The following is a 26,586-nucleotide window of genomic DNA, read 5'->3' as shown; positions in this document are numbered from 1 at the left end:
GTCGGTCCAGTAGTTACTTAATTTTTAAGTTGTTTTTTTATATCAGTTTGGGTGGTTTCTGGTTATTGGTTGCTGGCAGAGGAGCCCTCCTCCAGCAATCTCCCTGCACAGTCACAGTGCTGCTCGCTTGGTCTTCAGTAAAGTGAATCCTGCACCATGTTATTTGAGTGTGCTGGCATTCCCTGCAAAAGGCTTTTATTTGTCTTCTAGATTCTTAGATTTCTTTTTATGTTGCAGACTTGTTTGATTGCAGAAGAATTGTGTAAGTGGTGGGTAAATGACAGTGCAGTGCCTGTTGAGCGCTGAAAATGTCTTCCTTTTAAAAAGATGTGTTGCTATAACTGGATTAATTAACGTGCTGTAGTTAACTCATGATAAGTCCCTAGTGAGAGACACTTCACCTGTGTGTGTTCAGTTCCACTCATAGATAACTTGAATACTGTCTGTCTGCTGGGCTTTGGCAGTGGAAGAGCTAGTGCATGTTAGTTATCCCTCCATATGCATGTGCCACTCTCTGGTGATGGTGACACTTCTGTTCAGAGGGTATCTGAAAAGCCATGAGGCTCACCCCTCGTATAGGCAACTGACTTGGATGTTTAGGGTGACTGTTAAAATACCAAAATATTTAATTATCAAAATCAATGAGAAAGGAAGTGTTCCAAGTTATTCTGAAGGTGTCTGGGGCAAAGTCCTTGTCTGTAAAGCGTGAAATAGCAGGGAGGGTGCGTTTCATCTCCTCCTGGGACGGGCTTGCAAGAAGGATTTGCGCAGCCTTGAAGCCCTCTTTGGTTTTTACTTGGGGTTCTTCTGGGTGTCTGAACAAGAAAAAGTAATTTTTGCTGTGACTCTGCACCCTGTTTTCTGCCCCAACCCCACCTCCTTGTACCATTGCTGAGTTGTTATCTCTGTTACACATCTCTTGCAGAGGTTTGCTAGGTGAACTTGTATAAACTGTATATAAGATGCTTGGAAAACTGCCACTGCAGGTGGCATGACATGTGGCGGCCTCTCAAAGGGGTATTCCTGTGTTACAAGATTTGTATTGACTGCAAGTGCTGGTACAGATATACCTTGAACATATACGGCCCCTCTCTCTGTTCACTCTGTTCAACATATCTCTTGTCGGAGCTGTGCTGGTCCCCTCGCCCTGTGACCATCACAGCTGAGGAGTGAGCCTTGCCCTTGCAGGCAGCAGAACTCCCTGAGCTGCAGCGCCGGTGAGGACGATGCTGCTGGGGGTGGCAGGAGGAAGGAAGCCCACCTTCCCAGAGGCAGGTGGAGAGCATGGTGGCTTGGCGCCAACACTTGTCTAACCATGCCTCTGTGCCGCAGCGGGTGTATGTTCATCCTAAATCCTGCGCACACTAAACTAATCTAAGCCTAAGTCAATTGCTCGCATGTGGAAGCGGGTCCCCTCGCAAGCTCCTGTCGGGCCCTGACGCTACGTCAGCGTCTAAGGCCAGATAGCCCTCATAGCTCGCGTTGCTGGCAGGGCAGAGGTGTGCGCCGGCTGCGGGACAGCCTGTTGCTCCTGTCTCGCCGAGGAGCCTCTCTGCTGCCAGGCTGCCCCGCTGCCAAAATAATTCATGCAGCCTCCCCAGCCGCTGTCGCTCCTGGGTGCATCACTGGAGTGGGCAGTGTGGGCGACGGGCTCAGTTAGTTCATCTGGCTCCTATTTTTCTGGGTTTGTTTTTTGTTTTGTTTTTGTATATGTGTTTTTACTTGTCAGGGATCAAGCAAATTTCCACAGTTGCGTTGCGCTGGCAAGCCGCAAGCATATGAAATCAGGGCTCTGGTGTGCCATAACTTACGAGTTAGAAGAGAACCATATTGGAGCTAATTAGCTTCCTGCCTGCCTTTGATCCAAGTGTTTTTACCTCTTAGTAACTGTGCCTGACTGGACCAGTCTTTTTTCCAAGACACTTCTTGAAGTTGAAGGAAAGGATAGACTGCAGGGAGATTTGCAGTGGGACAGACTTGAACCAATTTATGTGATTTAATATGGTAAACTCGGAGCACCCAGAGGACGGGAGGGATTCATTTTAAACCAAAGGATGTAAAAGATGACTGCTAAACTTTGGCAGCCAAATACATTTGGAAATGACAATAAGAGGGGAAGGGAGAATCGAAAACTTGCTCTGCCTCAGTGTTTGAGGGTGCCTCGGCCACGGCAGCAAAGCCTCATGTTGGCCTGAGCATCTGCATTCAGGAGAAGGTATTCTGGACAGGCTGCGTTGCTGACTTCAGTTCTAAACTTTTCACTCTGCTTTGTTTTAAATTAAGTTAAACTGAGTATGTGCAACCTTACTGGGATTTCTTTTGTTTGAACAGGGGCTTCAGATCTTGAAGATACCCATCACGTGCATTTCTTGGTCTAATTAGGTGGCTGTTCCTTCAAGATAAGTTCTACAGTTTGTGCAGCTGCAGAGTGTTTGTGCCTCCCCGTCGTTAGGTGGCAAGGTGCAAGCATGACTTTTAACAGATGTCATAGGTATATTTAAGTTCTATGTGCAGAGACTGTGAATTTTTGAGAGGAGACCAGACTATGGGTAAGCAAAGGTCCTCGTGGAGATCTCTGCACCACCCGTTGGATGCCTGCTCCATGCCTGCACAGACCCGGTGCAGGGTGTGTGAGGTATCGTTGGCCTGGATTTGCGTCAGGACCGTCATGTGATGCTGCAGAGCATCTTCCAAAATGTGTGACCTTGACTCCGCAGGCTGTAGCCCTCTGTGGAGGGATCTCTGCTATTGCTGTTTATGAGGAAATACAACATGGTGTTGCCAAGCATCCATTCCCAAATGAGCTAAACTGCCGTTCACGTGAACATGTGCAATAACTTTGTGCTTAGCAGAGTACAGCCCATTAACTTTTGTATGAGCATCAAGGGAGACGGAGAGTATGTATATTGCACAAATTGCGTATTTATTAGTTGCTGAATTGATTTCCTCTTCTGCAAATCGAAGTCTTTGTGTTTGCCCTTTACCAGAGGCAGAGCGAGCCCCGCAGGAAGCAATCGGTTTGCACTGATCCTGGAGCAAAGAAAGAGTCCAAGCACCAGGAATTAGTCTGTGTTTTGAATAATTTATCTGATATTTCTGAGGTGGTTCAGGAGATGCCCTGTGGCGTAAGGAGGACAGCTGTTGGGAGCAGACAGAGCTGAGCTGAAAGGGAGTTGGTCCTTTTATCAGTTTTTGTCTAGGCTTATTTTTTTCTGTGGACCAAAAGGGATTTATGGTTTGCTTTGGACCTAATTCTCTGGAAGTGGTTCTCTGAACTGAATTAGCCATTGCTTTGCATTTGGACCAGAGAGCAAAGCGTTTGTACTTTGAAGAGGTTTGTGGACAGAGATAAAACGGTTTCCTTTAAAAACACATGGCTGTGTTGCTTTGACCTGGGAGGGGTTATGGACTAAGATGAAAGCATTACATTTGGAAATCCCTTCTGGGCAGTGATGGGACCATGTCTGAGTTTTCCTGTAAAGACCAGTTCCCCTCCTGAACGGTGTCAGTTCAGGACCTGGTCTCATGCCAAACACTGGAAACCTCGCCCTACCTTTGATGTCCTCTTCTTTTCTCCTGCCACACTCAGAAATGTGGGCAGAAGGTAGGAAGGGGGAGGATGATCAGAACCGCTTCATGCAGGGCCCATGGCTGAGGATAGACAAGGGAGTTTTGTCCTTTCTTCAAGGTACTTTTTGCCTTGGGGTAGTGGGAACAGTCAGTGTGTGGAAACTGGGATGTTTGGGTGTCTGCTTTTAAAGTTGGTTTTCTTACTGATTTGGGAAAAAGTAGAGGTCAATTCTCTCCTTTCTGATCTGATGTAGCCCAGCTGTTGTAATGAGAAAGTGTGGCTGTATGGTATAAGTATGTATGCAAAGGAGTTGTGAATGAGCTTGGACTTCTGTCGGAAGAACGGATTGGATGTAAAGGTTTGGAGACGTGCTGCTCTAGGCAGCAGTTTGGCAATTGAGTTCTTGCTGCACTGGGGGCACATGTTGTTGAATATCTGAAAAGGCTTGCCAGTATTCTCCTGGAAATGCAAAATCTATTTTAAAATATATTTCTAATTAATTTATTTCTTTTTGAGAAGAGCTGGAGGAACATCCTGGAGCTTATCTGCCCAGCTGGTTATGCCAGAGTCATGGCCAAATACGCTTCCTACAGGCTCCTTTGCCATTGTGCATCGGTGCTAGACATCCTTGGGGCTGAGAACGAGAATTTACTCTCTGGCCTGTTTCTGTAGCTTCATCCCTGCTGATCCTGCCGACGAGGACCGCAGCTGAGCGAAAGGGAAAAGGATCTTCTCAGCAAGCGTGGAAGTGGCAAAGGTTGAGACCGGAGTGGTGGGAGCTGCTGTCTGTGGCCCATGTGTGTCTGCCTGCACGCTTGCACAGAATGGCTCGGCTGGTTTCCTCATCAGGGACATGATTTGGGATCTTTTGTGACTTGAACTGGAAATTCCAAGTCTGATTTGTCACTACGGCTGGTTTTTTTTTCTTGCCCTACAAAAATAAACTGTAAATGAAGAATGTGTGAATGCAGGGTTTACTTCAGCGAAGACATGAAATGTTTCTGTGGCTGGTCATTTGCTTTAATATAGACGGGTCTTAGTCACGACTGACTTGAACAGGAGCCCATAACTGAACTGGCGGTAGGGAACCTGCTTCATCGCTGAGCTGCCAAAGGTCTGAGCTGCACCCTGCCTCATGCCAGGGCACTGTGCTGCTCTCACGGCACCTGGGATGGAGTCCAGGAGCTGCTTGTCCACAGTGCTATTTCCATTTAGTAAATAGAAGCTTTCTGCGAGGGTTTGTGTTGGGTTTCCCTCTCCAATCTGATTAATACTCTGACTTTGGCAGTGAAGCTCTGACTGCCCACTGTTCGTGTCCTCAGAGTAATCCTGTGCTGGCATGTCCTCAGTCTTTGAGACCCAAACCAAACACAGCGAACGCTCTGTGGCAACGTTCTTCAGCTGGTTGATTGTCCACACTGTGGAGCAGTGCACCAAACTGCAGGTGTAATAATACTGGGGTCAAAATCTTGCTATCCTTTCGGGTGTCGCATTCAAGAGATGTGGGTTTAGCAACCAATATTGGTTGCTCCATGGCAGCTGAGCTGGTGGAGGTGAAGGTTGGGTCGTCTTTGTCCAAGCTGGTAGGAGCTGCTGCTGCTTTACTGCCCGGCAGGAACATTGACTCCTGTGCCAGGAGAACAAGTGACTGCTCAGTCAGTGCTAAATCCAGAGAGGTCCAGGGGATGACTGAGCTGAGTGTCCCCATTCACAGTGGGTTGCAGCACTCTGTGCATTTGCAGCAGTCTCGCAGCAATAGTTTCTTCCAAATTTCTACCCATAAAGTCCCTAAGCTGCCACTGTGATCTGCTGGAGGAAGAGGCTATTCCCAGTACTTTGGGTATTGCAGAAATAGTAACTGTGAACAGAACTTGCAAGTGATCCTGTGAAGTAATTTTGCCCAGTGTTTCAGAGGAACAGGGTAGCCAATATATGCTACAAGAGAAGTTCCCTCAGTCCCAAGTGTGGCAGTTGTTTTAGACAACTATGAGTTCGATATGCTCTGGTCCGTGTTAGGACTTGAAGACAAAGACCCTTGGAAACCTCTTTCAAAGTAATCACAGAATGGAGACGCAATGAGGGAATTGTGTCTGGCACCCCTCCCTACGTGTGCACACACACTCATGCTCACTGCCAGGATCAGTCAGAGCCCCTTCACTCCCTGGTTAGAGATGCTAGCAAGCTGTATGCCCAAGAAATCCTACTGCAAGTTTTATATTTTGTCTCCAGTAGTTGCCCCTTTCTACCTCATACGTAAGTATATCAAGCTCATTTTGGAAAACAGTTTTCCAGAAGACAATTTCAGTCATTGGCTGGAGATGTTCTTTTAGTTGCCAGATTGCGGTGATTTCATGACCACTGAGTAGCTGTTGCTACGTCACCTTCAACGTGCATGCTGCTACTGCCTCCGTAAAGCCTGTTTCTTGGAGGTGTGTTTGGGTATGATGGTATTCCTGCCCTGACGTGCCTCGGGCTAGGCAAGGAACCAGCTTTTGCTAGCCTTTCCAGGAAGCGGATGCTCTTGTTCCTGCTGGTGGAAAGTTATTTGCAGTGACTTTGGAGTTCACTTTGTCTCTTGAGTTTGCTGACAGCCTTGCACGAGACAGAAAACGTGGGCAGCGGGACCAGGCTGATACCTCCGGCTTCCCCCGGGTGCCTCCCAGGGCAGCAGCACCAGGAACAGACCCAAGCTGCACTGGTACAGCATTTGATCAGCCATGAGCAGAGATGGGAGTTGCATCACTGGTTCAAGGGTGGCATTAAGCAACTCTCACCTTCTTAGCAAAAAAACGTGAGTTCAGCTGTAGTGGAGAAATTGCGGCATTGTAACCAAGGCACTGAAGGTCAGTTTTCTCTGGGGTGAGACTTGAGGCAGACATGGAGCAGCATCGGCTCTGGGCATGGGCAGTGTGTAGATGGCTGTGAGGGTGGAAAACTTGTATTTGTGGTGCTTGGACACCTTTCGAGAGCCAGGAGGACCCTTTGGTGTTTCTCTATGGGACAGATACTGTATGCAGAACTGGAGCATGAGTTCCTTTTTCTGGGAGCTCTGAGGGACAAGGAGTTAATGGGGATGAGGGCAAGGGAAGAAGATAGCTGGATCTGCGTTGGGGCTACTGGCTGATATTTTTGCAACAGTCTTCTGTTACCCAGCGTGAGACCGTGGGGATTAGCTGGGCAGACTCTCAGGCTCCTTCTGTACTCAAGACCCGCCTGCCCTCTGCACAGCAGTAGAGATTTTTTCCAAGGGCTTTCAAAATCCAGTGGACTTTGGGAATTTTTATTGAAAGACTCTATGATGCTTATTTCTTTAGCAGAGAAACTTTGTGTTTGCCCATAGTTCTGGGACTTTGAAAGAATGAAAAAACCCCTTGTATAACCCTCAAAAGGATCATGTCTGGTGTTGTAGCTTATAACAACGTGACTGAAAAGGAAAGTAAGGAGATGATCAGAAAGAAAACTAAGAGTAGATGAAAATTTCACTATCTCTGAAAATCATCGGAGTATCTGTTTGGACTTCACAAACCTGTTTTAAGAACAACGGTGCGGCTGAGCAGTGTGGCAGCGTGCATGTGTGTCCTGCAACCTAGAGCGGAGAGAGAAATACTTCAAGGGGAGAGCAGGGTTGGCAGATGCAGAGCTGGGCCAAAGGGAGGGAAGAAGGTGTAAGGCAAGACAGTGAACTTGCAAGCTCATCAAGAAAGCCAGCTTGGTTTTGTAGGGGTAAAAGGAACTTTCCTTGCAGAATGACATAAGGATTTTTTCCCTTTCCGTTAAATTTTTGTGTTTTCCAACCAGTCAGGTGGTTAGATGGTGCATTTCTTATTTTCACTAATCAGTAGTACTAGTAAGACTTCAGAGCCTTAAAACTGACATTAGTAGACTTCTGGGGATAAGTTCAGTTAGAGTCCTTGCTTGATTCTTGCCCTCTGAACGTATTGCCAGCCCGCTGTGGTGGCTTTTTGGTTATTTTTCAGTTTTTGTATGCTATTGTAGAGAGAAAACCAGTTTAAAACCAGTAAAGTCTTATTCAGGAGATGGTAGCTGCTGGTGTAAGGGGATACCAGGTCCTGTGAGACTGATGGTGAAGTTCAGCGCTGGCAGCAGAGCGCCCATGGGGAATGCACAGTGCTGCCGGCCGGGACTCGCGGTGGGAGAGAGCAAGGCTGGGTTTTTTGTTTCTCTTTTTTTGTCTCCACAGTGTTGAGTTACATAGTTTTTGCGCGTTTCTGTCTCCCTGCTCAGAGTCAAAAATGTCCCATATTTTTGTATCTGAGGTTACATTAAATTGAAACGTGCCTGTAGCACAGAGTGCTTTTTAAGAGCTAAAATGGTTGCCTGGCTCAAGCCCTGAGGCTGGACGATGAGCTCAGACCTTCCCTCTCCGGTGGATGATGTTTCTTGCTGGTGTCCAGCGTGCGGTAACATGCTCGTGCTCTTCTTGCCGTGTAGACGTGCTGTACCATCAACGCGCTCAGCTTTGGTACACCAGATGCTTCCCGGAAATCTGTCTCTGTGCACTTCTGAGCAGCTCTGGGGAGCAAGTGCGCTCCAGCCAGATCCCCTCTCCCTGGGTGCCTTTATAGCTTTCCTGGCCATATGATAAAGCACGGCTGTGGATTCAGCGGAGAAGATGGTGTATGGCCATAATGTGGTGTGCAAACTTAGTGTGACTCGTGCTGATTCTGGGGTGACAGTACTGGCTCAGATGTAGTAAACGTCCTAGAAAAAGTCAGGGGGAATGCCTGTCTCCATTGGCGTGGTCAGCAGTGGTGGAAAGGGCCAGGGCTGGTCTCGACTCTGCTGCTGGCCAGGCACCTGTTGCCTGTCCTTGGGTGGCTGCTGTTCCTGAGGGAGAAAGATGCTGTTTGCAGGTTCTGCTCCAGGTGCTCAGTGTGTCGTACACACATGGGTGTGCTACCCAGGGCTGGTGTGGTGTCAGCTCCCCCCGGAGCAACGCTTGGCTTCCCCTGCCCTTAATTTGCCAACTTTAAACGTAAAATGATCAGAAACAGGAGCCTGCAGCTTCCCAAGAACGCGATGCTGCTAAATTAAATTCCCTGTGCACGTTGCTTTAGTGCCTGCACCACCATAGCCTACTAGATCACACGTGCCTCTTAGGAGTGTTGGTGGGTCGCCTTCACTGCTTAGGGAGCTGGAGCTTTGCCATGATCTGCCCCTTGTATCGAGCAGCGAATCTGTCCCCAGGTCTGCAGCGCAGTTACTGCTTGTGTGACCCTGGGCTCGCTGCGGGCAGGGGCGAGGAGGGGCAGCAGCTCCGCGCGGAGAGGCGAGGGCTGTCGGGGTGCTGCTTGCTCAGGTTGCTGTTGCACATGCGAGCCGTCGTTTAGCAGCGCCTGCGTTGGGATGTTGCAGTAGGTGCACGTCCTCCCCTGCTCGGGCAGGCTCGCTGCTCCAGATGTGTAGTGCTACTTGCTTTGCCAGGTCTGGTCTTGTGCTGCGGTGGCAGTGCTGGAGACCTGGTCGCTCATGGGAAATCGTCTGGGCATGTCCAACTGGACTGTGTATTTCCAAATACCACTTACTGTGAGCATATTTAATGTAAACATTTGACTTTTTGGGGAGAAAACCACCTCTTTAGTCTTCAAGAGCATGACTTTTTACCACCAAACTCTCATGATAGAGCTGTTCTGTTCAAGTATGCTTTTTATAACAATTGGCAAGAAATGCCCAAATAGTTATAGTTGTACTTTCGTTAACAGCTGGAGGACACTAATGCTGCATACGGTACCCTGATCTCCTCTTTACCTGTCGGGTACCAGCGCCGGTTACCTTGCTGGTCCGTTGAGCCGTGCCCTCTCTTGAGATTGGGTTATAAAATGATGGATCCTCACCTGATGGAATTGCTGTAAGTTCAAAGCAATGCAGTCTCAAGTTTAATCTAAAATTTTGGTTTATTTATGATTTTAGAGTTAATATTAAAACATAAAAAGTGATTCTTAACAGCAAAGTGCTGCTTTGACTTTCAGCGAATGAATGAGAACTGGTCTCTTTTGTTTTAGGCTTTCAGATCAACTTCTGTGTAGAGGCACAAAGCTACACATTTTTTTAGTACTCTGCTTTTTTTATCAATCTTGGTACTGACTATGTGTCTGCTTTGTCTTGTAACTGAACCAGCCCCAACGTTCCTCTCCTTAGAGAGCCTCTATTTTTCACAGTGCTAGTGAAGTAAGAGCTCAATTAAGGCTTTTTAAAAGGTCACTAATTGTTGAGGTGGCTTTACGCCTTCTGCTTTACCTGTAACAAAAGAGCAGTGCTCTGTCAACATGTCATTAAAGTAATCGTAGATGCAGTCTATGGAGCTGGGGACCCACTGCCTGCTAAATTGCTAAGAAATACCATCTGGGTGGGATTTGGCAGTTTGATTTGCACTTGTTAAAACTTATGCTGAATGAAGATCTGACTTCTTAGGTGCTTTTACGTGGCGGTGAAGGGTATCTGTCGTCAGCATACTGGTGAATACCTCAAGTTTCTATCTTAAGCGCAGGCTGTTGAGCACCGGATCCTCTCGTGGGTCGGTCGCTTCTGGTCCTGCTTCCTCGTGAGAGGTGAGCGCAGGCAGAGAGGTCCGAGACGTTGTCCCCTGGGACTCGGGAGCTCTGTAGGGTTCATCTGTCTGTTTTCTGTCATTGGCTCGGGCTGTGCATTGCTTAGACAGCTGTTCAAATACCCTCTGCAGTAAGGTGGGATCTTTGTTAGAAACCAAGTCTTTGCCTTTTTTTTTTTTTTTTTAAATTTTTAATCCGAACTGTAGAAATCTTGTGAGACTGCATTTCTTTCAATTTGCATTTATATTTTTTTGGTTTACATTCAATATGCATATTTGTTACAGCAACTCTAATACCTAGACAGATAATTAATGTTTTTTTAAACAGTTGTCTTTGGGTTTTATCTCAGTATACTTTGTGACCACTCTTCAGACCCATTTCTTCTGAGATACTGTATATAGACTATCCTTTGTGGTCGATAGCTTTTCACAGACTGATGCTTTTCTGTCTTGGAAGAGCTGAGAAGGACGGATGCTCCAGCGTTACAGCACAGAGCCAGCCTGTGTGTCAGAATTGATCCTCTAGGACAGGGCTGAAAAACGTGTATTTAGTCTTTAATAAATTTCTATTAGCACAGGATATACAAATCTTTAGGAAACTTGATGTTTGAGGCAGGAATTTCAAATCTCTTTTGCAAGAGCTGTGTGACAGGATTGGAGTTAAGACTTGCAGACCTTTCTGGTAAATCCCTGAGACAACAGCGACTGGAACGTGAAAGGAGATGGCAGAGAAGCAGCTGCCCAGAGGGAGCGGTGGTCTGCTGGAGTCCAGCGCTGGAGCTGTGTCAATGGCTCTGCAGGTGAGACTGGGTTAGAGATGGGATTTGCTGCTGGCTACAGCTGGCACGCGATGTTTCATATGAACCTTGGCAGCTTAAGAAGGTTGATTAATATTTATTGAGGACAATGGCTTGGTTTTGTGTCAGTCTTTTTGCCAATTCCCAGTTGTCTGGCACGTTAAGGTGACTGTAAATGCTTCTGCAGGGTTGTCGTTACTTCCCCAGCAGTAAGTGGGATCTTGTGGCAAGCATAGATAGTCCATGTGTGTTGGAGGGGTTGAAATCTGCTACCAAAAAAAAAAATCAGTAAATGATATTTCAGGGGGAAAAAAAAGGCTTTGTCATCAGAGGATTTTGCAAAATAATGAGGTTTCCAGAGCTCGGCAGCTGGGTCTGATGGTAGGTAGCCCCTGAAGTAAACTGGTAATGAACAGGGTCTTAGGGAGGAGAGTTTATGGTTTTCCCATTGCAGGAGTGGACGGGCTCTGAGGCCACAGTACGCTGAGCACCAACTAACCAGTGAATCCTTTCTGAACAGCTTGGTTGACTGTTGGTTATCTGAAAGCATAGGAAGAATGTGTGAGCTGCTTTACTGATGGCAGAAGACTGCAGCATACCTGCTAGTACCACAGTGCTGGGGCTGCTGCTGCAAGGCCTTCAAGAGAGCAGGTGACAGAAAACCCTCCAGCATCACCATGGATCTCTGACGTTGGTAGTTTTGAAGTGAAAATTTGTTAGCGTTTCCAGCTTCTGAATCTGAGTGCGGTTTGCCCTACAAGCAGTGGTGTGCTGCAGCCGGAGGGGATGGGGTGGGTGGTTTCCCACCTGTGACTTTGTGGTGACAGTGTGGAGGGATGTGCTGTAAGCTCCCTGCGGCAGCGTGGTCAGCCACGGACCTTGCGCAGGGATTCACAGCTGGTAAGGCTGTAAAAATCTTACATTAAAATCACTCGGCTGATTTCTTCCTCCTGTGCCTGGAGGAAGGAATGCAGGTGGGTCAGACCAGGAGGCTGAAAGACATTAAAAAAGCCTTAACCCAGTACTTTAGCACCTGCCTGCCAGAGCACTGTGGTTTACCTTAAAAGTGAGAAAAATATATAAGAGAGGTTGAAAAAATGGGATTGTGTATGGGGTCCTTTTGCTGCTGGCGAGCTCCTGAAGCGTTGCATAGTGGAGATCTTCATCCCCAGGACGTGCTGTGACAAAAATGACATGTTTCTATAGCAGCAGCTGCTGTTGTGCATCCGAGGGTAGGTTGTCTTGGTTTGAACACCTGAAGTTGTACGTGGCCTGAGTTTTATCCAGGGAGGCTTTCACGTGCTGCTGGAGGAGAAGAGTGAGAGCATCCTTGCGTGCTGCAGGGTTGTTGGCCTGGTTTCCTTGCTGCTTTGGAAATCTGTGGAAAGCATGGTCAGTTGGATGGTCACCGTAGTCATTGAATCACAGACTGGTTTGGGTTGGAAGGAACCTTCAAAGACCATCTAGTTCTACCCCCTACCAGATGCAGGGACACCCTCCACTAGCCCAGGTTGCCCAAAGCCCCATCCAACCTGGCCTTGGGCACTGCCAGGGAGCCAGGGGCAGCCACAGCTTCTCTGGGCAACTGTCATGGTTTAACACCAGCTGGCAGCTCAGCCCCATGCAGCTGCTCGCTCACTGCCCCCCCCCCCCCAAATGGGATAGGGGGGAGAATCAGAAGGGTAAAAGTGAGAAAACTTGTTGGTTGGGATAAGAACAGTTTAATAATTGAAATAAAATAATAATAATAATAATGATAAATAGTAATGAAAGGGAAAATAACAGAAAGAAATAAAAACCAAGGAAGACAAGCAATGCAGATGAAAACAGTTGCTCCCCACCAACCGTCCAATGCCCAGCCAGTCCCCAAGCAGTGACCCCCTTGCCAACTTCCCCCAGCCCCTTACCTGCTGAGCATGATGTCACATGGTATGTAATATCCCTTTGGTCATTGGGGTCAGCTGTCCCAGCTGTGTCCCCTCCAACTCCTTGTGCATCCCCGGCCATCCTGCAGGTGGGGTGGGGAGCAGAACAGCCCTTGGCTCTGTGTAAGCACTGCTCAGCAGTGACTAAAACATCTCCACGTTATCAGCACTGTTTCCAGCACAAATCCAAAACACAGCCCCGTACCAGCTCCTATGGAGAAAATTAACCCCAGCCAAAACCAGCACAGCAACCTCTTCCAGTGCCTCGCCGCCCTCAGCGCAAAACGTTTCTGCCTTACGTCCAGCCTGACCCTGCCCTCTTTCACTTTAAACCCACTGACCATAGAGATGAAGGATCTAAATTTTGTTGGCAGAACGTTTAACCTAGCGCAGTGCGGGGGTCTTGTCCAGCCACCTGGGCAGCACGGGGGGAGCTTGTGATGAGCTGCGGGGGCCGGATCCGGTGACGGTCCTACTGGTACTGCTGCAGGCGGAGCAGCCGCCTGCGCTGCAGGACGGGCAGCGGGTGTCAGCCCGGAGAGCTGCCCAGAGAGGTGACAGTGGGTTTTTTCTCTTCTATGTTGTAACCAGTTGCATTAAGAAGTGAACTGTTAGGAAAGTACTCGAGAAGGTTCTTTTGACAAATACCTGATTTCTTCATAGCAAAAATTGTTTACAGCAAGATGGATTTTGATGTTGAGTATTTTCCATTAAAAATACTGTTGAGTCTTACATAGTGACAGTGTGTTTGCTTAAATTACCCACTAGAGTGTATTTTAATTGCAGTTTTCTCTTTAAACCACATTTTAAAGCATTAGGTGTGTATTAGCTGACTTTGTGCATGTTACATGCAAATGCCACATTAATTTTGCAGGAAAGGATGACGGAAGCATTAACGCATTTGTGAATTCTCTTACCCACTTAAAGGCTTGCTGTTTCACAGGCAAATTTTGTAGGTCATGCTCACCAGCTGTTAATAAGAATGAATTTATTTTTCCAAGTCCGCAGTCAGTGCTCGGTAACTGTTGGTAGCAAAACTGGTGGCGCTGGCAGTGCGCAGGGGAAATCTTGCTGGATCTGACGCTGGATGGCACCTACCTGTTGCCCTCTCCTAGTAAGTGATGGTTTCTGCTGTGGATCCACCTTTTTTGCCAGAGTAACAGCATCTAGCCTTTAATCTGAAGGTGTCTTTTTGTACTGAGGAGGGAAAAGGCCGTTGCTGTTCTCCGTGCAGGAAGATGAAAGGTGTGCAGTGAAGGGAGATGCTTTGCAGATGCTGTTTGTTGCAAATGAAAGGAATGTAACACAGACACCTGAATTTCTCTTGTAAGCTGTCGAGAAGCGATGGGATTTGATCCCCAGCTCTCTACACCTCTTTCATGGAAAAACGGCAGCAAGTATCTCAGTTCGGGATGGCAGCTTTGCCTTATGGAATAGCTTTGACAAAACTGCCTGCTGTCAGGTGAGGCATGAAGTCTCTTGATGTTCTGTTCAGCTGTATTTGAGAGACCACAGCAGTAAGCAGTCAGTTTATTATTAAACTATGAAATGAGGGGGAAAGGTTGCAATGTGACTTCCCGCTCCTAAAAAGAGCAGCTCTTTGCTAGCAGCTTCTGCTGGGCTGCAGCTCCGCGAGGCAGCTGAACGCAGCGCTGAACCTCCGTGGCTGAAACCCCCTTCCCTTCCCTTCCCTTCCCTTCCCTTCCCTTCCCTTCCCTTCCCTTCCCTTCCCTTCCCTTCCCTTCCCTTCCCTTCCCTTCCCTTCCCTTCCCTTCCCTTCCCTTCCCTTCCCTTCCCTTCCCTTCCCTTCCCTTCCCTTCCCTTCCCTTCCCTTCCCTTCCCTTCCCTTCCCTTCCCTTCCCTTCCCTTCCCTTCCCTTCCCTTCCCTTCCCTTCCCTTCCCTTCCCTTCCCTTCCCTTCCCTTCCCTTCCCTTCCCTTCCCTTCCCTTCCCTTCCCTTCCCTTCCCTTCCCCTTTCTTGCCCAGCGACAGCCCAAGCGATTCTCCGTGTCAGCATAGCTGGGCTCCTGCCTGCGCCTGGCATCTGGCCTCTCCTGGGGGAGCGCTGGTCCCCGGAGGTCGTCTTTCCCACTTATTTTTTGCTGACAAGTCCACGTAGCAAAACCAAAAGGGGTCAGGGCCTGTTCATTCTTTTGTATTTTTTTGCTGTTTCTGTTGGGGTTGCAAACGTCAAAACTGTTTGAAGTGCATTTCCCAGACTTTGATATTAAGATTGCTTCCCAGTGTAGTTTTATTTCTCCTCCTAAGAAGCTGTGTAGCATTAAAGGAATGCCATGAACAAGTAGATAGATTTTTCATAGGCTAGCTGTTTCAGTGCTTTGGCTACTGTGCCAGATTTTTTTTTTTAAATGCTGTGCATGTGTGCAGTGACACTTTTTGGAGTGACAGCCGTTGTATTTCCACGGCAGCAGGAGTTTTGCTCTTATTAGGCTTCACTTCAGCTACTTTCTCTGGTTTTGTTTTGGTAATGAATCAACTTCGTGTACCTTTTTGTGCTTGAGCACCAGCTTGCTAATCTTTCTAAACTGGTATTTACCACATCGTGTGTTGGGTGCAAAGCACCCTTCAAGGGCCCTGTGAGTCTTGGATGTGGAATGAAACGTCATGTTGTGTAAGAGCAACAAAAGCACGCATGTTATACAGTATACAGCCTATTCTGTACTCAACAGGCCACGTTTAGGGGGTTTAACGGGTGCTATATGTGTTATTCAAGAGTCCTCTGAATAGAAGAGGAGGGTAGCGTGCTCCCGAGAAGATGGAGAAGGATGAAGGAGAGGACCCTGGCGGAGGATGGCGAGCGGGTGGGTCCGGGCGCGTTTGCCAAAGGGCCGGTTCTTCCTCTGCGGGTGGAATGTGCTCTGGCACTGGGACGGGCGGCGGATCCAGGCGCTGAGCGGGGTCCTGGGCCAGAGCAGGGTTAGGTTTGCATCGCCGCTTCCTTTGCTGATGAGAAACCAGAATGCAGATTGAATCCTCTCAGTGGCAAGTTTTCATGCCACCTATAAATGAAGAAGGATGTAGCTTTAACAGAGACTTTTGTCAGAAGGTATTTCTGCTGCATATTCTCTTTAGCAGGATGTATCAGAACAGACTCTTCAGGATACTGACCTTGGGGTTTTTATATCGATAATTTTCTCTTGTACTATGAATTTTAACATATTGGACACCAGAAATTGCTGTGCATATGATTTTTCTTCTTTTGTAACCAATATGTAAAGCTAAAGCTGTGATGTTCCAAAAAAAGGTTTTTTGCTTTTAATTACTGGTTAAATTACTGTATTAGATCTTTCTGATTGAATAAATTTGGGCAAAATAAGAAGTGGAAGCAGTCCAACTATCAGATATGAGGAAGTAAAAAAAAAAAAAAAAAAAAGAAGACGACCTCAAAGGAGAGTCTTATCTAATGAGTTTCATAAAGTTTTAAAACTGGCTTATTTGAATCCAATATCCTTTCAATTTCAGACATGTATTTTATCCTTTAAGTGAAAGTTGCCTGCTTTAGCAAGACTAGTTTTGTTAAATTTAGTAAACTGACCTTACTTAAATTTTGAGACTGTGTTTAAAAACAGAATAATACATTTTTTGAAACTTTATTTTAAAGAAAGTTGTTTGTTTTTGTTGGTTTTTTTTAAGGTAAGAAAATTTGGATTACAGTGCTGCCTGCTATAGCCCACGAAAAAGAATAAAACAGATGAATTGACACCTGAAGTTTCAAACTGCTTTGGACATTTCAATATGAGAATATGTGGAACATCTGGATATAAGAATATGCAGATATTTGAATAAGTGGAACAGTTTGATGGTATTGTTCACTGCATCTGCTCATGCAGGAATTGATGCTCATCAGGTTAAACCAGCAAAGGTTAAAAAAAACCAGCCCAGAGTGAGGTGGTTCTCTGTGCACTGGGTAGTAAGGCTGTGGAAGCTGTGGTACAGTGTTGTGGGTATTCAAATGTAGAGGCGATGAAGAAGAGCATGGACGAGTTCTTGGAGGGCATGTCCCAGTCCTGCTGCATTCGGGGAGCACCTCTGGGCGAGCAGGTCAGCGGTGCATGGCCAGAGAGTGCTGAGCAGCAGGGTGTGTGCTCTGCCTCATCGTGTAGGGTGCCCTGAACCCTCACGTAGGCCATGGACAGACTCGGCAGCAAGGTGGGACGCTTGCTCTGAGTAGGCACGGTTGCTCCGGTGATGAGTGAAAAAAGTGTTCCTCCCCCCAGATCATTTCGGGGAAGGAAGGGACAGACATACGTGCAGAATTGGGTATAAGCCACCTGCCCGTTGGCACCAAGCCCAGTGAAAAGGCACACCGCAAAGGCGATGCCACCTCCTGATGGGATGGGGGGACCAAATTCTGATGTTGATTAGTGTGTGCCTGGCTTGAAGGCTGTTAGCTGGGATGCTGGTGATGGATGGAAGCGAGTCCTTCAATGATTAGTAGATCTTTTTATTTTTTTAGGCAGTTTCTAATGGATGATTTAGTGAAAGGATGACACGGGAGAGCTTGAGTGCTGGATGGCATACTAAATTCTGCTTTCTGTTAGCAAACATAAACTTTCATTTCAGTTCTTAATTTATTTCAGTATTTTTAACCTAAACAAAATTGTGGAGTCTATGATTTTAGTTCAATAGGGAACTCTGATGGCATTGTTATATTTCCTCAGTGAGATTAAATTTACTATTTATTGTAGCTCATATATGAGGTTCTATTGGGATCTTTTAATTAAATAGCTTCTTTGATTTAATGTTCAAAAGTATAAACAGTAACTAGGAATATATATTTTGGAGTGAAAACAACATTTTGTGATATAACATGGCTAATTTATAGATGTGATAGGGACTAAAGCTTGAAGTTAGAGGGGAAGCATGAAAAATATCTGCTGGATGTCTCACTTGAAAGTTAGAAACAGTTCATGGTACAATGTGTTGGGGTTTCTCGAGTAGCAGGAGAATAAAGCTGATGTGATTCTTACCAGGTTTTGTCTATAAATTAGGAATGTGAATTATTTGCTGTAATTAATAGCCCTGCTTGTTCAGACTCTGTTTCTTTGTCCTCCAGCCTTGGAAGAAGAAAGTTTCATTAGAGGGGGATGGCCAGAAGTGGCCGTGACTTGCTCAAGTAAATGTTACTTCTCACAGGCACTGGCTGCCTCTCATCAGAGGGTTCAAAAGAAAGTAATGAAAATCAGAGTGGATCTGCCTCTCCAGGCAGTCTCCTGCCCTCCCAGGAGTACAAAAAGCTAATTATACTAGGAAGAGAAGAATAACAGTTTGATTCTGCATCACTCACAGACTTGGGACTTTTAGGTAAATGCCAGTCCAGACCAGTGTGTGACCATGGCTTTCACCCCCTGGGCTGGATTTATAAAGTGCCTAGAAAGTGTTTCTGTCAGTGAGAGAGAAGCCATGGGGAGTACTCAGAAATTACCTGCTGGAAGGAGCTGTAACTCCTGGACCAAGTGCTCCAGAACCGTTCTCCCGGGATGCTGAACACTTCCATCTCCTAAGCCATGGGGAGTTACGGGCGCTGAGCAGCAATACCCGTGTGCCCGTTGCAATACCTGCTGCCCTGCGTGCTCTCGGGTCTTGAGGGTCAAAGCCGCGTACTGCTCATTTCAACACGGTCTTGGGAGATGGCGACTGCGTCAGGTTTTGATGAGCTACACGGAGCGTGCTTCCATGTTCATGCTGAGCAGTTCCTGTAGCAGTGAGCTTCCAAGGCTATGGGCTGTGTGATCCCCACACGCTCCTGTGCCCAGAGCATTCCAGCACTAGGGAAACGCCAAGGGAAAAAGAGTAAGAAACAGTGTCTTAGAGAGATGGCAAAATGAAATTTCTCGCAGAGGTAGCTGGTTTGGTGGGTTACAGCCATCTGTTCTGTGCGTCTGATTTAATGCTCTGGTTCTGGGGTAACTGAAAGCCGGTGGCGGTGTTGGAGGAGGCAGCGTTGCTTTTCTCACCCTTTGCTGTGCTAGCTCATAGCGCGGGCAGCTGGCAGTGAGGGTGGTCGGGGTAGCAGTCCGAGTTAAAACTAACCCTGGAGAAAAAAAGTCAGGGTTGAGCACCTGTGGGAAAAGGCAGGGCTGCTTCTGGGGGTAACCCGGGGGTGAAGTAGCTGGAGATCCTGCTGTCCTGGCTCTTCGCGATGGCAGCTCTTCCTTTGGTGTGATGGTACAGAGCCGAGCACAGTGAGGCCCGAGTCCTAGGGCCAAGCTCTGCAGATAATGCTGCAGGATAAATACATAGTATTAAAATCACTTTTTTACAGTAATTAATAGAAAGGCAACTTGTTTTCATTGGAGTTCCTGTGCTGGGGAAGGAATGGGTTTGTGTGTCCTCCTTCAGGTGAGTGCGTGTGAAGGAGCAGAACGCTTTGAGCTGGGTGGTAGGAGGAGACCAGAGCTCTCGACAGAAGCTACACCTCCTGACTCTGATTCATATGCTGGAGCCAAGTTCTTGAGAGGCTCGGTTTTGTCCTAGCTAGAAACACTGGGATTTTACTCATCCGGAACCACACAGAAAAGGAAAACCACAAAACCATCAGCTTCCTGCTTTGCAGATTAACATGATGCAGTTCTTCATTTCTTTATACTTTTACTTTCTGCACAGTGTTTGCTGTCATTAGGAATGGCTATATGAAGATCAGTAGTTGTATTTTTTTATATCCTCTTAGATCCATCCTCTCTACACTAAGCCGATGCGAGTTCTTTGTTTAGAGTTGCATCAAGTGATATACCAAAGTCGCAGTCTGGGTAGTTTCTTGCAGACGTTTGTTGCTGCAGATACCTTGGCTGTTGGTTTGGAGTCAGCGTTGGTTGTGTGCAGCTCTCCAGTTCTTCCTTCGGGAGAAATTTAGATGTTGTAACACTTCCATCTGTATTATCCTTGCTAACAAAAATGGAAGATTTCTGCCATGTAGGTAAACGTGCACAAAAATTCTGAGAGCCGCCAACTGTTGGGCTGTTAGAGGCGGTTTCGGCAATCTGCCAAGCTCTGGAAGGCGGCAGCACCGTGACCAGGTCCCTTGCTGCATCCAGCCTTCAGTTGAGGCATGGAAGAGGTTTGGGCCCTGCTGCCTTCTGTCCTTTCAGCACAGCAGCAGAGCAGCGAGGGTCGCTCCTGGCATTTCAGGTGTTTTGGCACTTGAATGAAGACATCGGGGAAGAGTGCCATCACCATGTGTCTTTCTGAACAGGTTTTGATGCTGCCAGGCTGTTAAGACTGCAAATTCTGTTGCAAACACCAATTGTTGGATATTGCCCGGCGTGTCTCAGCAGTGTGAAATGGGGGCTCCTTCCTGTGCTCTCCTTTTTGCTACAGCATATTACTAATTCATATAGTGTATTAGTAATTCATATTGAAGGCTTCAGGAGACAGCATAAAGCTTGAATTTTTATGAGCACATAGGATGTTAACTTTTTTTTTTCTCTTAAGAAAAAAGTGAACCCAAAAGCTTTTGTTTGGTAAGGCCTCTGAGTATTTGTTGAAAGTGTGTTATTTTGGTGCTGAGAAATAGCTGGACTTGCAGATAGTTTGGCTGTTTCTGCTGGATTTCAGCACAAAAAAAGGTTTGAATAAAGTAATGGAAAGCAGACCAAAGTTTTTAGGGGTTTTGCCTTTTTTTATTGCAGTATGAATTTTCCTTCATATTTCCCTCTCCAATTCCTTGAAAAGTGAAGTAGTTACAGTGCTCAGAGACAAGCTACGATGTGGTAGCAGGGGACTGACGGCCATGGTGAAGGCATGTTGGGCAGACCCTGGCGCTGGGTTGTGTACGTCCGTGGCAGCACTGGGGATCCGTTGTCCTGCGAGACAGGGCAGGAGCGTGCGCAGACCTGGTGGAGATGACCAGACCCATTGCGTGGCCATGGTGAGGTCCATGCTGCTGCTGCGCTGGATGGGGCTGCAGAAATTCAGCAGACTCAGGTTGTGTCTCATATGCAAGTGCCAGGGAAGGACTTGCACGACAAGGGGAGAGGGTGGATGGTGACAGCGTGTTGGGCATGGGTGGCAGCTCCTCCCTCTTCTGACAGCCTGCACATGGCTGAGCTGCTGGGTTGGGCTCGTGTTGTGTCAAGTGCCCTCGTGTCTGAGGGCTGGAGAGCCAAGCATTGGGTTGAGTTGTGTGAACTCCTGCCAGCCTGGTGTGACGGGGTCTGAAAGCTCACAAGGAGACAAGAGGATGGGATACGATCAGGGAACTGAAAGCCAGTGATGGTTATTAAATACAGGGATACCATGGTTGGCTGAGGAGGTCCTTGACTTGAAAGTGGTTGGAGGCTGAGAGAATGTCTGAAGGAAGGATGTCATGGGGTTGGTTATTGCTCTCTTCACTGACATCTTCTCAGGGGCACATGGTAGACTACAGGATGCTGTGCTAGATGGACCACTGCAGCTGTTCTTACACTCTATGTCTTTGGGTCTAGCCCTTACCTCTTGAATTAAGACATTTTTTTTGAAATTCCACATTGGAGAAGTACAGAAATAGATCATTGCCTATATATGGGTGCTTTTTTTGAAGCTTACCGTAAAATTGCCTTGGATTTAGTGTGTAAAAGTTCTCAGAAGTAGTTAAAAATAAAAAAAAAGTACTTTCAAAGACAACTAAAAACTTGTATATGTTCTGCAGACTTATGTTTTGATTTTTTGCTTCACAGTTGGACTTACCTCCATTATAATTCAGCAGGACTAAGAAAAAATGCTTTCGGGGGCCATGTGTTCCTAGGCGTTTTTAAGATCCAGATCAAAATCTTTCCCAGTGCAACAATGCTGATAGATAAATATATCTTAAAGAACCTTGCAGCTGAGACCAGGCTTTTCAGAAAGGCTCGGCTCCTCTTTTAAGTCTGTAAAAGCAGTGATTGGATGTTCCTAGGACACCTGGGAGCTCACTAACAAGGAAACCAGCTTACATGAAGCAGATCCTATCTTGAAAATTTGGCTTGGTGTATTTTTAGCTATGCATAGATATCAGGTGATAGCATTTGGAAAAATAAGCATATATTGCAAAGGTTTGGATCCAGCCATAGAGATCTGCTGCCCTTGCATTGCAAAGGATTATTTCTTGTGGAAATTCCAAGTGGAGAAGCAGCTGGGTGCTGGGATCAAAGCATTGCCCCTGCTCAAGGGAGTCTGGAGCGTGTTAAAAGCTTGCTGCAGTATGAGTCTCTTCACCCTAGCACCAGTTGTTTCCAACATTTTAGTTGTGTGTGTTAGTGCAGCTTTAACATTTTTACGCACACACTCTCTCTGCTTTACTTTTTTTAGTTATTCAATCAGTTGGTGACAGGTGACACGTGCTGGTAACTAGTCTTTTTGCCTCGACTCTGAAGGGTTCCTGAGATGTTCCTCTCAGCCTTCCCTTGCCCAGTTCGACTGGTTGTTGTTTCCAAACAACTTAATCTATTCACTTAAATACGCTCTTGTCCGTATGCTGCATGTCCGTGGCTTAACAGTAAAATGAGGTGACAGCATTGCAGTGGTGGCCTCTCTGTGTGTGTGTGCACCATGCACTGCTCTCATGGCTTAAAGGTGAAGCAAGAAGACGACGTTGCAGTGGTGGCATCCTTAGGTGGTCCCTGGGGTGTGGTCTGGCTGGGCGCACAGTGCCGGTGTTGCCCGCTTCTTCGCTACCTGCCTTGTTGGCTCGTCCCATGCTGCTGAGCTGCATCTCGGGTTACCTGGACATCTGCTCGGGGAGAAGGTTGTGTCCTGTCCTGCCCTCTGCCTGCAGTGCCATCCGAGCTCCCCCACTAGCAGATGGCCTGTGTTTGTCCCCTGGCCATGCTTTGGTACCTACACACGTCCCACAGATGCTGCCAAGGGCTCATTTTAAGGGGAGATGTGAATGTGAGAGTTGCACTGGGAGTAATATCTTTCGGGGTCAGTGTTGCATGACCGACCCTGCCCCAAAGCCACTCGTAGAAAAGCAGCGCTTTGTCAGGCAGCGTCCTCCACATAGATGATACAAGGCTCAAAAAGTACCCGGTTGGTCTAAGAGGCTTAACGGGGAGAGACAAAAACGTCTGTGCCGAGGGGATGCAGAGAAGAATGTTCTGTGGTGGGGAGAGCAGCACCAGGCGGGGGGAGCTGGGGAGGGGGAGGGCAGGGACAGGGATGCTGAAGTCCCTTTCACAGCATCATCCTTCCTGAAAGGTAGCAAACAGCAACTGATAAGCAAAGGGCTGGAAAGCTTCTGTGTGACGGCCTGTGGGAGAAAAATGAGAGGCAGAAGAGGGACGTGTGTGCGGGAGGAGGAGTCAGGCGCTCCCCTCATTTCTGTTGGCATCTTGGGGGACATTTTGCTTTGCTCTGCTAATCCCACCTGACACATCAGTGAGTCACCACCCCATCGACCTCTTTTCTGTTAGATAGTATAGGCAATTACACTTAGGAAATCCAGAACTGCTGTGGCAGGAGATGCCTCGTGGCTTGGTGGCTGAGGGCTGTCCTCGTCCTTCCCTACGGACATCAGGGCAGCAATTCCCAACTCCCAGTGCTGTTTCTTGCTTTCAGTGGGATCCACTTGTGGTTTCTTTTGTCTTCAGAATTAAAAAACCTGATATACTAACACTAAGGTGGACAGAATCAGTTGCTCCCCTTAAAATGGAAATACCTCCCCAGTCCTCTGGTTGCTGCTCTTCCTCCTGGTCTGTGGCGGTAGGGCTCTCGGTGGCTGGGTCCGAGGTGTTTATCGGAGCCGGTGGGATACAAGCTGTGATTGACGTTGCCACTTTCCTGGCATAAGGTAGCTAGAGGGATGATGGAAACGTACGTGTTGGTTTATCCAAAGAAATGAAATCTTTTCCATTGACCTTAGGCAAAGGCCTCAAGGGCAGATTTTTTTCCTTGCTTTTAGTCTAAGTACTGGCTCCTAAAATTAAAAGGGGGGGGGGGAATCATCAGCTGAACCCCTCCCCAGTCTCCCTCCCTACAGTATATTTTATAATTCTTTCTGTGCTGTTTCATAATGAAAAAGTACCTGGCACAGCTCTTTGCATAATTTATTATTGTTTTACATCAGGAAGGGCTCCAGGTGCCTTACAATAAATTTCCCAGGGCAGCGTCACCATTTCATTCTGACAACTGCCCCCATACAGTCTCCGCAGGATTGTACTGCGGCTGCCTCAAACACGGGTAATGTGAACATTTTGCAGTGCGTGTGACTGAAACGAAGCGCTGCTTCGAGAGCAGCCCCATTTCCGCAGCCATCTGGTCCGGCAGCACCTCCTGCGTGCTGGTCGGCTGAAGGTGCCTGGGACAACCGGACCCTCCAGGTTCGCTCCGTCCGTGTTTCACCAGGCTTGGCGTTTGACTGCAACTGTGAGCAAAGTGATAAATAACGCTCTTCAGCGAGAAATTGCCTGAATGCCCATTTGGGAGGAAAGCTGCTGTGTAACACTAGTGCTGCATCTGCTCTCGGCAGTGCGCTGCCCGTCGCAGCCTGGCACGAGCACGGCCGTGCACCTTGCTGCGCGTGTGCAGCTGTGTGCTCTTGTACTCTGCACGCGGTGCTTGCCCAGGCACAGATTGAAGCTTTTTTACCACAGCTGATCTGCTCCCAAGACTCCGGGTGATTTTAACTCTGTTTATGGCTATTCATATGAACGGTATTTCCATGCAGGGTAGTGTCAGGGATTATAAATTCTAAAGGTTAATGGTGGATTTTGGAGATTTCAGAAACTTCTTTCTCAGGTCTGTACTGCTGGGAGTTTCCAGTCTGAGGGAACTAATCTTAATCTGATTGCATGTGCTTGCACTTGAAGCCTAACCTACTTTAGCCAGGCTTCATAGCGGAGGTATTTATAGAAGCTGTTGCAAGTGCTGTTGGATGCAGCATAAATGACATGCTGCAAGTTGCAGAGGCGCGTGTCTGCTGGCGCAGGAAGCGTCTGTGCACCCGTAAGCCACCTCCCAGCCTTACATCGCTGAGATGTCTTGCTAACTACCTTGTTTAGTACAGCTGTTTTGCTGTGTAGGGGTTTCATGAAGGTAATGGCCAGGAACCCTCCTGGAGTCCCGGCTGATCTGGGCTTGTGTGTTTTTGTGCTCCCTAAGTGGAAGCACACTTGGCGCTGTAGGTGAATTATGGATAAATACTCTTTCTAATGAGATGACTTCTAAAGATGAGCATACTTAGCACATTCCTGCAGTGCAAAGTCGTCATCTCAGATTTGAATGCTGACTCTTGGATTATACTAAATTGAAGGTTTCATCGAAGGGCAGTAAATGTCAGTAACAGACAGGCATCCTGAAAATACTTGAACCCTTGAAAGTGAGTTTCTGTAGTTACAGTTCTTCAAATTAATAGCTCAAACCCCAGGCCTCTTTCATTCAGACTCCCCAAATAAACTGCACTATTTGCTGAAGTTATTCATGTTTCATTTCAAAATTTGACTAGTTTTTTCTTGAAAAATGGTTTGAGGGCAAGGCTGGAAACCTACTTTACTCCCAGATTAGTTGTGCTGATGTTGGAGTACATCCATGAGCAAGGAAGGAAGTAAAACTGAAAGATTGTAGTTTGGAAGGGCCTATGGGAAGGCAGCGCTGTGCTAGGAGCAGCGGAGATAAGGAGCTGTGAATCCTGGGGGCGTTCAGGACGTCAGCAGCTCTGAACGTGGGTAAACGTTCCTCTGCTGTCTCTACATCAAAGCAAGCATTTTGTTAGCAGACAAGATCTAACAATTTGGATAGTAAGAGCTGTTGGAAGAGCAGAGAGATCTGCATTGTAGGTTTTTTGATTTTTTTTTTTCTTTTTTCATCTCAGGTGAGCGTTGGCACGAGCTTTGCCTTGAGATGCCCTGGAAGGGATCAGACCTGATATTTTGCAGTTTTCTGCTGAGAAGATAACCTCAAACATTCAGCTCCCTTCCCAAACGGCCCTGATCCATCTGGCCTCCTGACATCCCTTCCTCCCTGCTTCCGCTGTCTTTTTGTTGACATGTTTTAATTTTACCAGGGAGTGGTAGAAAGGTTGCACAGTTCATTGCAAATCCTTTGGTCATCTTCCTGCTGTTTGCTGCCACAACTCATTTTCCTGTGGTTGTATTTCTTTTTTTTCCTGGTTATGCTAGAGTAAGGAAGCAGTGTGCAGACTTGGTTCCTGGCGCATTGCTGCTCCACAAACAGCAGAGACTTTGGCATCTGACCAGAGAGAACAGTCGCCTCTGCACGATGACGCAGTCACGCTCGCACTGTGACAAGAGGTTGCTACTGCAGATTTGAACAAAGTGGAAAGCATTTTGGCAGCCATCAGTTTGTATCCCTTGAAAGACAGAAACCTTGAAAAAATATAAAAATCCATTAAACTACTGCCGTTTTGAAAATCTTACTGCTTGGAAAGTGAGCGTTTTCTCATGTGTAACCTGCACATGGTTAGCAGTGTTGTTGAGGTGTGGCGTGCAGGGATGGGGTGAGGAAATTCTAGGAAGACCTAGGATTGCTTTTTCCAACAGGAGGTGACTCAGGGGCTTGAACAGATCGTAGGTGTCCTAGGTGAAATAAAAATAGTGATACAGAATGTAGCTCTGGAGGAATACTTTTGAACTGCACGTTATCTGTTAGGTAGCTATTTCTTCTTGTATGAGGACTGGCTGGCTGTGGTTGTGGTAGAGGGGCCTCAAAAAGTGTGGTGAGAACCTAATCGCAAAGCCAAGTGCTTGGATTAATCCTGGTGATGGATAGCAGCACATAAATAATTATATACTTA

At 47.1% G+C, this 26,586-nt stretch overlaps 1 protein-coding gene and 1 long non-coding RNA gene across 5 annotated transcripts in view; both read left to right on the top strand.

Moving 5' to 3' along the window:
- The window catches only part of MAP2K4 (mitogen-activated protein kinase kinase 4), a 100,686-nt gene that overhangs the window by 7,421 nt on the left and 66,679 nt on the right, over window positions 1-26,586 (top strand). The window lies entirely within an intron of this gene.
- LOC142604410 (uncharacterized) lies at window positions 9,451-12,675 on the top strand. The gene is made up of 2 exons (XR_012838270.1): window positions 9,451-10,939; window positions 11,457-12,675. It is a non-coding gene; the product is annotated as an uncharacterized LOC142604410 (long non-coding RNA).

Source organism: Balearica regulorum, chromosome 18 (genome assembly GCF_011004875.1).
Source record: "Balearica regulorum gibbericeps isolate bBalReg1 chromosome 18, bBalReg1.pri, whole genome shotgun sequence".
NCBI lineage: Eukaryota > Metazoa > Chordata > Aves > Gruiformes > Gruidae > Balearica > Balearica regulorum.
The sequence above is the reverse complement of the archived record's forward strand: the minus strand, read 5'-3'. Positions and strand labels throughout refer to the sequence as shown.